The 12,635-nt window shown below is 42.2% G+C and overlaps 1 protein-coding gene across 1 annotated transcript in view; it reads left to right on the forward strand.

The window, feature by feature from the left end:
* Positions 1-12,635, forward strand: part of gli2a (GLI family zinc finger 2a) — an 89,894-nt gene that overhangs the window by 19,985 nt on the left and 57,274 nt on the right. The window lies entirely within an intron of this gene.

Below are 12,635 nucleotides of genomic sequence, written 5' to 3' on the forward strand. Positions count from 1 at the left end.
CATTTGGGAACAACAACGGTGATGGGGGGGTGAAAATCTGGTGGTACTGCAGTTCTCTCCATTTCAAACAGTAGTATAATATAGCCATCTTGTATCTTGGATGTTTTTCTGTAGGTTCATGTACTCCGCAGTGCAGTGAACTGAAACATTATGGCTACTCACATAAGTAGATGGGTGGCACATGAAAAGATTTAGACCCAGAGATAGAGGCTGCGTGTTTCAAAGATGTCAGAGAATGGATGATGAGAAAATGCTATAATGAGGTCGAAAGACCTTGTTCTCACCTCCCGAGTGTAAATTTCATGAATTACTAAAAAAGGCTGGCATAGCAGTGGACGACATGGTGTATCAGAGGCCTCTGATAAAGGCTGGGAGGAGGGAGGCACCTTTGAAATGCTAACAAGATGTCGAATGACATTGTGGCGTTAGCAGAATTTCTGCTTAATGATGGGCTTGGTGGCCTGCCACGAGAGGAGCCATGAGCATTAATTGTTTAGGGATGCGGGGTGAGAAACTAGGACGTTTGAGTGCACCCTCCCTGGCACCTCCACAAAGAGGCCACAAGTTTTTTTCAAACCAGCAAAAGAAAATATTGCACTTACCATGGCATGAATTATTTAGTCATATACACAGTTATGACCATTGTGTGTCATGTAGGCTTGTGGGGGTTGAATTTTCATAACCTTGGACCACTGACAGAAAGTAGTCTTCACCCATCAGGGGTTATTTGTGGAAGTGAGGTAAAATAGAGGGTGCAGGGTGCGGAACATTCACTCTATAAAGGAGGTCATAATTAAAAGATGAGAGCTCATGTTTTCATTAGTGACTGTGTGATGAAAACTCCTCATAACGAGGTTGGAGGACCTTGTTCGGGCCTCTGAGGTACCAGTGTTATAAATTACTAAGTCCTGCTGGTGGAGCGGGCTGGTGGACACTGAAACCCCTCAGGAAGACACGCTGGCATCATCTGAGGGGCCACTGCAGGAACATTTCATTCAAGTTTGTTTTACTGTTTAATGAAGGGCCTGGTGGCCTGCCATCACAAATCTCATTTTCTCACATAAGGGAACAGTAAAAGTGGGACATTAGTACGTCATTAGATAGTTTTAATGCTCTGCTTTTGTTTTCAATTTGATTATATTCTCGTTATATGAACCAGTTCTTAACTTAGCATGCGTGTGCAAACAAAAAAAACAAAAAAATGGGGGCAAATGTGAATAAATCAAGTAGCTTGGAAACATTCTTTGTAAGATGTCGGAAACTTTCTTTGTTCAAGGACCCTTATTTATTCAGCTTACTTGTATGTCTGTCTGTTGCAAACTCCACACCACACCATGCAGACTACATTACAGTTTTTAAGCTCAAAAATAAAACCACACAATATAATAGTGTAACCTAAGCAGAAACATCCTGAGAACATCTTGTTCAACTTAATCCGTTATGTCAGCTGGCCTCAAATCTCATAACTTGTTTCATGAGAGCTCACTTTGCTTGTGTCTCATGGAGACATGCCTTGCCCTTTTGAACTTGTCTGTGTCTCTGAGTGTTAAGACATAATGGAAGTGTGTCTGGCCTCTAATGCGGAGTATGTGTCAGCGTCCAAGGAGAAGTAGAGGAAAGAGGTTAGAGATGCTGGCACAAAAGCGCAGGTCGGGTTCAGTCCATATGATAGGAATCAGGCTGCTTTCTCAGGGCCTTGTTAATGGTTTTAAATGGGCACCCACATTTTGTGTGACAGCCTGCATCTGTCTCACAGCTACAAGGCGTGCTTCCACAGGCTCAACCAGCGCAACCTGACTCCCAGGCCCCGGGATTTACGAGTGTGTGTCGGCTTGTGCTTTACCATGTCAGAGTAACATGTGTTCAGATTAGGTGCCCGCTTCCATGACTGTAAAACATCTCACGGTTTCAAAGGAATACCTGTGAATGATGCGCCCCCCCTCCTCCTCCCCCTTCCCTCCCTACTTCACACCAAAAGCTAGCGTAGATGTGCTGTTTTTTCGCCGCCTTCCTCTCTCTCGGTTTCAAACACAGATCTGCCAACTTGTTGTTTTATGACCCTTATTATATTCTGAGAAAGTTTTCCAAAGAGAATTTTTCCATCATCCTTCACTTTTGGTGTTGACTGTACGAGGCCAGTGGAGCAGACAAGCTCAGTAACACAGTGAGATTATTTCTGCCTAACCGATGTGTTATATTCATCTTTCTTAGTGTCTGGCTGTAGCTTACGAGCCTCTGACAGATACTGATGTTCTTCAGCCACAGATAATTATTCACAACCTTGATGTATCTAAAGAGGAGGCGCCACAAAAAAGAAAAAATCCTCACCTTTGTCAACACTTGCCGTCTCACTTGTACTTAAACAACAGTACAGATAGAGCATTAAATCACCCTTCCTCCAGTTTTTTCCTGCGTGAACATGGATCATCCGCAGGTCTTTCCAGTCTGACTCCAAGTGGTCACTGTAGTGTAGATGGATGAAGAAGAGACGTCTAGTATAATTACTCCTGCTGGGAGTAGAGCGTGGCTTTGAGATAAGGAGCCGCCGTGTGTTAATCATGAGTAAGTCTCAGATGCAGCTTGAGTCTAAAGGGTCTCCACCAGGGTCTCCGCACTGGCCACAGGGCCTTTCTCTGGAGGGTGCTCTGGAGCGGGTCACGGCCCCCCCTGGCAGAGAAAAATGTCCCAGAGAAAAATAGACCCCCCCCCCCCCCCCCCCCCCCCTCCTCTCCAACCCTTCCAACCCTCCTCCCCTGTCCACAGTCCTACTCCAAAGGGACAGCCACTAATCTTCCTGAGAAAGAGATTTCTGCCTTTCTTTCTATGCTCCTAAATGAGGCTCTTACGCCGCTGTGGTTCCACAGGCCGATAGAGAGGTGGAGGAAAGGGGGTGGGGGTGGGGGGGGGGGTTCAGTGGCCAGGGTTATGCAGGGATGACCACATTCATGCCAGACCCCCAAACCTCCTTTTGGGTTTAACTCCTTGGCCCTCCACCTTAGTTAAAAGAATCAGAGAATTTGAAAGTATTCTGCACAGTGAAAAAAGTAAAATGCAGTTCTTGACGAGGCCCCTGCTACTCCGTGTGGGTAAAGTGTGCAGCGCAATGCAACTTTATGTATCTGTCTCATCTAAGGAAACGTTGTAGATCGAGTTACACCGCTGTACATAGAAGAAACACCTCCCCTGGCTCCTAAAGCCACCAAACAGACCAAAACACATACTCGTATCCCAGGAGTTGAGAGAGAAAAAAGGCTCTATCAGGTGTCATCTACTGTAACATTTTATAACAGTGTATCAATAATGCCTTTCTTGATACTCGAGAAGACCTGCAAGCAACAAGCTTACAGGAAGGCCTATTGACCAAGTCCCCGTGTTGTTTATTTTCCTGTCAGGGTCTATAGCCGCACACTATCAGGAACTCGCTGCCGTCCTCCAAGAATGTCTTATAAGAGAGACTGATATTGTTTCTATCCCGGAATGACTCTCAACATATAGCTTCAGCATCTGCAGAGTCAGTTTACATCTAGGTTTTGTGCCTGATATTTCCAGTACCTAAGTTGGGACTGGCTACATCTAATGCAACATTCATTTTACCAGCCTGCAAAAAAAACAAAAAAACCCAGCTAAAATACTTGAATGGCTGACTTGCTATTTGGGGTACAGAGATCAGTGCTTACTTTAATTCATTTGGCTTTTATAAACAGTTAACTTGGTTGCTTTCCAAATCATCCCTCTTCTCCCTCTCCAGCTTCCATCCTTGCATCTCTTTCTCTGTCTCTCTCCATCTGTCTTTCTCTCCGTCTTATCTAGAGTTTCACTTGGGGGACTAGCTGGCCAAGACAGGATTTAAAGATTAGATATGCTAAGTGAAAGCAGAAGGGGCAAATCTTGTTTTTTTTTTTTGTTTTTTTTTTTTTCATTGGTCTTCAGCCCTGCTGAATGCCGCGGAAAAGCCAAAAACACTGGTTCTTGAGCCTTGAGTGGTTGCTGATGTTGCTGCCTTTATCATCGCCCATTACAGGACGTTCTCATCACAGGAGCGCTGGCCTACATACTAAGAGACGGGAACTACAGTAAGGAGGCAGTATGGGTCTCCTCCAGTGATTGGAAGCAATTGGTCACAAGGGGGTTTTTCAGCTTTATATAGTGTGTATATACATGTATTATCATTACTTTTTAAAACATTTTATTCAAAACTGAATTATACATAAGTTCCCTGGAATCTTTTTTTATGGTTGCTTGAAATGAGTGAGCAAAGAAACTCCAACCACAGAGTTCAGAGGAATTCTTAAGAAGTTGAAAGCACTATAGAGACTTATCTTTCTAGTTTTTTTTTTAATATTATTACAAGACAAATGTTTATTTTAGTGAATGCTTAAAACAGTGGTTCCAAAGTGGGGTCTGGGGACCTCCAGAGGTCCTTCAGGCGTTCCAGGAGGAAAAGAGGGAATCATTTATTTTCACTACAATTCCATCCATAGATAACACAATAACAGAATGTGTGACTATATTGGTCATGGGTTTCTCACACTTTCTTTAATAAAACATATGAAAGCTAAAAATCCTAACAGATGGAGGACACTGGGACAAAAAAATGGAGGTCCATGGTCTAATTTGTGTCCTTGATGTGAGAAAGTTTGAAAACCACTGGCTTAGAAGGCAAATATTTAGCAGCCTAGTCATCAAATTGTGTTTTCTGAGACAAATGCCTATAGTTTATTGACAGAACAGCAGACTGACAGCCTTTGGCATGTCTCTAATGTGGTTATGAAACATAAATCAGGCTCAAATGAGAGGACGTTTCTGATATCGGTTGTTTCTTTGGAACACTCTGCCTCTGCTTCAAAGTCCTCCAGAGTTAAAAAAGCTATGTGGTATGCTCTGGGCAATGTCTGCGAATATAAATCTCTCTGTACCAGAGGCGTGTACACACACAGGGCCCAAAGACAACATGTTACATTCCTTGCCATTTACAAGCAGTGAGAGAGGAGGTGGGGGCAATATATGGATGCTTTAGGGGATTAACAACACCCCATCAGCCAGCTTTTTCTCCCTATCCCTTGAGTCTCTCCCTTCTCCCTGGCTTGTACTTCCCTTTTTCTTTTTGTGAGTCATCCTCTCTTAAACAGAAAGCCCTTTCCCAGCATGCACAGTGTAATCCATGCCCCTGCCTCTAAGACACTTCCTGCCTGTTTTGTTTGTCGGGCCGATGGGAATCAGCCGACTAAGGTGCCAAGCGCTCTCTCCTCTCTCCTCTAAGGTGTCGCCTCAGGCAACCACTTTATTTGATGGGAAGACGCCACATGTTATTAAAGAACCTGTTGAAAAAGTCCATCCCTGCACATTTCTATGCCGTGAACTCTCAATCTCCTTGACCCAACGTAACCCTCGGTATTCATTAGACTCGAGCCAACAGTCTGCCAGTCTCGGCTACTTTCATCTGCTAACATAGCCCTAACTCTCACAGTTCAAGTGAAGCAAAATAAACGTCCGTGGAGTTTAGACGTGGTAAAACAAAAATGTGTGCTAGCTGTAAACACGGGCAGGACGCGCTTATGTAAACAGGCCTGGTTCCTATGGCTGAGTTGTTCTAGAGGCGGACAGTTTGTGGTCAGGCTCTTCCGGTTCATATCCCCTCACCACTCGACTCCCCCCCACCACACTCGCCTGCAGACACAGCTGTGGTCCACCCTCGTAGAAAACGCTGCTGGAGGAAAAAGAATCAATCACAGCGCTGCACGGAGCAAGGAAGCCCACTCACCCATGATGAGAAGTGCATGTCTGCAGTTACTCAGGCATCAGTCGAGAACAGATAAAACAATAATATGCACCTTGAAAAGTTTGCATTAACATATATCTATTCGTGGGAGAGCTCTGTTGTGTCGCAGCCTGAGCAAACCAGCGGACAATAGGTGTCTTTACAATTAAAGCCTGGTGTGATTATGTTGTAACTACTCCAGAGAGCAAGAGGAGGGAATTGATTTTTGCTATCAGTGAAATTCTTCCTGAGGGACACACTGCTTCTTTTAATTACAGATCTTAGGTTTCACTGCTCCTGCTCCACAGCCGCACTGTCTGTTAGCATTTAGCAAGTAGCCTAATCACTGAGAGCTTTGGGGCAGACTTGTACATACAATACATACACATCACCTACCAGACTGTGGGTGAACTAAGTGAAATGAACTGGCTTCTAACTTAAATAAAACGGTGTCGGACAGAAACAATACCAAAGCGTTCTGCCCAGTCAGCGGCAAGGTTCTCAGAGGAGAAGGAATTCCATAAACATTTATGAAAAAAAAATAAGCTTTTACAGTATTTCATTGTGGTCACATCCCCCTGGAGGGTGAATCTTATTCCAGACGGAGCGTGCGGCCATGAAACCGGTCATCCCCCGCTGGCCTCCCTCCAAGGACAGGACGTAGACGAGTCGCAGTAAACTGTGCGACCAGCAAAATAAGCAGATGAGGTTGCTGAGTAAACACAGCGGACACAGGTATAACAAACAAGAGATGTCCCAGCATACAATTCACTGGCTCTTGGAACATGTCCCGAAAACAGGATTAGAGAGGAAAAACTGGAAGGCTTCTCAGAAGAAATGTTATATATTCATATAATTTTTGCTTCTTGCATTTTATATTTAATTCTCATAAGGAAAGAAGAGTAAAAGAGGCAATTAAGATGCAAAATAATCTTTTTTTTTAATTAATAAACTGATTTTTGCATCTTGAGAGTCTCTTCTACTTTTTTTTGTTGATATTCAGGAACGAATCTTACTGGCTGACAGGTGTCAGTCATTTTCTTAAAGTCTGTTCTATTGTAATCTCTAATTCAATGGTCAACACTGAAATGTCACCTGCATCTCATGGACTTCTTCTGCAAATGGGGCTGGCTCTGGTTTCATCACAACACCTCAGTGTCTCATTCAAATTGAGCAATTTGTGGCTATATAAGTAAGAAATTACTTGACTTGACTAAAGTGTTTGTCACATATGAACACCAAGACCGTGCTGAAAGGGGTTAAAATAATAGTTCGCTTTGTTTCCAAGAGTTATATGTTGAAGGTCAGTATCAATCTAAGTATGGAGCTAGTGGCAGGAAGTGATTAGCTTAGTTTAGCATAAAGACTGGAGACAGAGGAAAAACAACCTGCCCGCCCAAAGTTCAAAACACACCTACAGAAATGTAAAAAATGTAAAAACAACAATTTGTGGTTTTAGGGGAAGTTGTAAGTAAATTACAGGAGTGCAGAGACTTACCAGAGTCCGTATCGTCACTGTGAGATTACCAGAAAATAAACTGTTGCTCGTCTTTATAGGATACATGTTAGATTAGTTAGCTTTAGAGGTGCTGGCAAACAAGTCCAAACTCCAGGTCCTTTCACAACGCACAAATTAAACTAAAAAAAAAAGAAGAAAATACATGTATCACACTTATGACACCCGATGAGGACCATGTGATGTGGTTAAAAGCTCAGGAAAACCTTGTAAGTAGACCTTAAGAAGACCCTAGTAAGTCCAATTGGATGCTGGTATTCCCGCACACACTTCCTCTCTATGATTCCTTACTCCAGGATGAAAAAGCAATAATTTGGAGGAGATTTTCTGCCAGCCATAAGCAACCATTTGCTACAGTGTCATATTCTTTGTGAGAAAGTGGTTCGGGACTGCGCTACTATTAGTTACAGTGCTCTATAATCACAGCAAAGCCTGTCATAAGGCCCCGTGTATACGGTTGTCATGGTCCCTAGAAAAAGAAAGCAAACAAAATGTTGCCATATGGAAAACTGATTTGTAATGTCATTCATCATAGCTGCAGAAAAATATGCTGGAAGAAGCAGAAATAACGACCGTCGTTCTGTAACAGCTGGGTAGCAACAGATGATTGAGTGGTATCCCTGGCTGAGGTTAGCAGGGTAGACTTTTTTTTTTTAATGGTATGAAAGAATCTCTTTGGTTTCAAGAAACAGGATGTCTGAGATTTGAATCTTAAATTTTCTTCATTACAACCAACCCAAACATTACAAGTGCCCCTTGGCCGATACTTTAACCTTAAAGTGCTCTGCAGTTCCATTTTTAGCTCGCGTTGCCTGAGTAAAATTCAAATCCATGAAGGACATGGTAGACTTGTAGCAGAATAAATATAAAAATAACATAAAAATGCATGTATTCTTGCTGGGACTATGTTTGTTTGATTATTATTATAAGCCAGTAGGGTCATGTGAAGATTAAAAGGTCAACTTCAGTTGACTCATGAAATCCTAACATAACAGAACTCCGGCCAAAACTCAGAGAGAAGGTGAAGATAAGAGCAATTAAGCTAATCTGAGGGGAAAAGATGTATTTTTATTAAAAGAAACTTATGTTTCTAAATAAAACCAGGAGAGAGAGTTTTCCATTAATGTAAATAAAGGCAATAAAAAGTGGAATGGGGATCCTCTTAATGCAAAACAAGCCAACATGTGAAGTTTTGGACTAGTTTGACCTTCAAGCCTATTCATTACTTCGTACATACCTACAACGAGGATACCTTCCAAGCCTGTTTTTTCCCATAACTTCTGTATTAAAGGTTTGTTTTTAAGATACATAATTACACTCCTCATTTTGCGATTACTGTGACAAGGTTCACCGCTTTGCTTTTTGAGCTTCGTTACGTAAATGGGGGGGGGGAAGGGAGGCGGCTGTCTAATAAACAGTCTACAAATGAAAAAAGAGCTCGGTGAATGAAAGCCTGTGTGCGTTAGTATAGCGTGTAAGCCTGCTATGTTTTGTTTGCCAGGTGATTTCCCCAACGGAGTGAGCTAAGCCTGAGAATTCCTGGCTCGGGCTTCAAAGAGCAGCAGGGTCATCCCCTGACAGCAGCGAATACAGACATGTTCATGGCAGACATGCATCTGACGTGCGCACACACTGTGAACAGACTGTTTGTCAGCTTGACCACCATCATCATGCATTTTGCGTTTATCCAGTGATCTTAAGGACTTGATGAAAGGGACTGTAATGAGACTGAATTGTCTTAGCGAAGTAATATCTGAATAAAATGATAGCTTTGATTATTATATGTTTTGTATATAATTAGGAGATTAATCAATTACTCGAGGAACAGAAATCGAATAACAATTGTAATAATCAGTTATTAAGCAAACATTCCCTGTCCACAGCTTCTCCACATGTGAAAACTTGTATATTTTCCCTCTTTAATTTAATACTTTTGGTTTTTGACCTTTGGTTTGACAAAACAGGAAGTGCAAAGACATTACTCTGGGCTCTAGGAAATTTTGATGGTAATCTTTTTGTATTTTATGAATTTTAACAAGACTAATAATACACAGATTAATCAATAATGAAAAACACATCATTATTATTATTATTATTATTTGTAGGCTGACTGACATTCATAGACATTCACAATGTGCACAGTAAAACAGTCTAAGAGGACTTTTTCTCTCTGTTTCGACCATCCATCCACACTAAAGCTGAAGTTATACTTTCCGCATCCACGAGTCCTCTAAGGTCGACATAAATTTTGTCATCAGAGGGTGTACGCATAGGTTTTGTGCAGACATCCGCATAACTCAGATTTGTTGTGACTCACAACGCTGTCATCCTGTAGACGTCGATCTACTGCACATGTGTGGAACGCGTCCCTCCAAACAGAGTCCAGGAAGTAGTATAAACAGAACTACTGCGCATCCGTGATGTCTGCGGCTGTCCATGTACACATCCGCTTGGGAGCATATCTGTGGCTTACGCTGGCCTTTTCTTTACCGAAAACTTTTAGAGAACAGTTTCTCCGGTTGATGAATCTAAAAACGCAGAACTGATCACACAATACAGGTTGTAAGCTGTATATTATTATCTCAGATGTCTCAGTGCAGCAGCACAGGAATGACTTTGCCTTCATCAACAAGTAGAATACAATAAGCCACGATCAAATCACTTTATTTATATCATTAATTATACACTGATGAAAACATACATATGAACATTATATTTCATTTCTGCCAAGTCCGTTCCAATAGATGCCACTAAATCTTACACACTAGTCCTTTGATTCCTTGACTTTTGCCTTTCGCTTTGACATCAAATCCTCCGCCATCGTCTTGTCGGTCAACTCTCATTATTTTCATCACGTGATAAGTGAAATCTGACTCAGCTGTTGTGTCCGTCATCCGACTAAGTACTGATAACACACTCAGTATTTTACAAATCAGAGTTTTTTTATTTGATGGACGCAGGCGCTGATATGCAAAAATCAACTAAATGGGTTTAATTTCTATAAAAAAAAAAGCAAAATGACTGTGGGGGGCGGTGAGCAAGTCATGTAATCGATGTGTAATCAGTGTACGCCCGAACACCGGTAACACCGACTACCACGGCGAGCCTAGCAAGAATGTGTGTGTGTGTGTATCTGTGTACGCTGTTTGCATGAGTGCAGTGCACATTCTCCAAGTGTTAGCTTTGGCAAAACAGGTTTGAGATGCTTAAGTGATAAAGGTACTGTAAATCCTCTTTATTCAGCAGAGTTGTAGTCTTAGAGAGAATCTGGCCCGTCTGAAATTCCCACGGAACAAAGAGGGAGGCGAGGGAGGTAGAGGGGGGAGACGGAGGGGAAGAGAGAGAGAAAAGGGGGGGAGGAGGGTACTCAGCAGAAGAGGGGGTATTGTTTACATATCAAGACGCTTCCTCTAACTCCCAGGAAAAGCAGTAATTTGCCTTGCAAGGTTTTACAGTTTAATGTCTCCATTGTGCAGGGGGATAACCCCTTAATTATAGATGAGGAAGTAGCCCTAAGCCCCGGACAGAGGGCGAGGGCTCACAAAGAGCCTCAGTAAGTTTTGGACCCCCTCTCTACTCTCCTCTGCTCTTGATCTGGATTTCTCACTTCTTTCTTTTGCTGTGGCCATTTTGCCTGTTCATTAGCACTTGTGGGGTGTCTGGGCACTTGCCAATTAGTGCTCCGCTTCAGGTAATATTTCCTTCCATGAGGCCAAACAAGCTCTAGTGGAGACTTGTAGGCGTCTGGTGGATGACGGGTTGGGGGGTTGGTGGGTATAAGGGGTCGAGATTGGCACAGGCTGCCAAAACCATTGGGACCCTTACGCTTTACAGACTGGCAATCACTTCATAAAATCATCCCAACGTTTTGGAACATTGAATGCAAAATCCATTTCAAGACAACTTGGGTAATCAACATCCAGACAGGCCGTAATGACAGACTTAAGCAAATATTGACTCAAGTTATAAATGTTCCAAGAAGTACTGTATATAAGGTGAAATATATGGATACTGCGAAACCATCCATCAACAAGTCATTAAGTTGTGTATTCAGCATAAAGAGGGATTGTTAACGTCTTTTAAATGCAGTTTAACACGAAGTGACAAGTGCACAAACCTTAATGGAAGTTCATTTCTGTCAATCGCTCATCTTCTACATTGGTTTAAAGGGCCTCAAACAAATTAGAGCTGAAACAATCAACTATTTTGATAATTGTTTAAGTCATTAAACGTCAAGCAGAAATGCCAAATAGCTTCTTACCTGTGAGGATTTGCTGCTTTTCTTTGTGATCGTAAATTAAATCTGTTTGGGTTATGGGCTATTTGTTGTACAAAATAAGTAATTTGCAGATGCCACCTCAGGCTCCATGATCATTACTTCATGCTTCACGCTTTTCCGGCTAATCCACTGAAGCATAGATACAAATGGGACCATCCCAAGAGAGAGAGAGGCCGTTCCACTTTTTGTCCTTGTGTGCATGCCAAAAAGGTGAGAAGACAGTTTTTGTAAAAGCTTTATTTAGTATCATGCAAGGTGTCTGATTGCATTAGAATAAACTAACAAACTCATGCGAGGGAAGCTTGGACGGTTTAAGCTGCAATCAAGCTGTTTTCGCAGGTGTGCGTTAACTCTACACCGGGCTGCTGGTGATTTTCCGAAGTGGGCCTTGTGCTCATTTCTGTGTCTGTGTGTGTTATCCTGACTGTTTGGTTAGTGTGTCGCTTCGGCAGCTTGTCATAGCTGTAGAGTCTTGTGTAATTGCCCCAGAACTTGGCTATGGGGGCAGATGGAGTAACAATAATAATACAAGGTCTTCATTTTAGGGGAACTCAAATGTCTCATACCAGGACAGACAACCACAACAGCCTAGTTATGGATGTTCACTGACTGTCTCTTGCTCTATGTTTTTTTTTTTTTTTTTTATAGCAAACAGTTTGCCAAAGATTATGTTTGTGTTTCAGCGTCACCGTTGCCTTCGTTACACACTGGTAACTCAATCCTTTTTACACACTGGCAGTCTATGCTGGGAGAAAGAACAGGAGGGGATCTGTAGACTCATGATCAGCACAGGATATATTGAAAAAATATTTTTCTTCATAAAACTATTGCTGAAGGTAACACATCAGACCCCCTAATGGAAGATATTTAACTGAGAGGTGAATTAATTGCTGTGTTGCTTCTGTTCTTTTGAGTTGTCCAGTTTTGATGACATTTTTAAGAGATTCTTGGACATGAGTTTAGTTAAAATTAAAAGATTCAAAGCATTTAATTCTGTTTCTGTAAAAGCTGTGAACACTTTCCCTCCTTCGTTCTGTGCTTCATTCATGCTCGATTAAGACATCCCTACAGGTGTGATCTTT

This window comes from Thunnus maccoyii, chromosome 11 (assembly GCF_910596095.1).
Source record: "Thunnus maccoyii chromosome 11, fThuMac1.1, whole genome shotgun sequence".
Lineage (NCBI taxonomy): Eukaryota > Metazoa > Chordata > Actinopteri > Scombriformes > Scombridae > Thunnus > Thunnus maccoyii.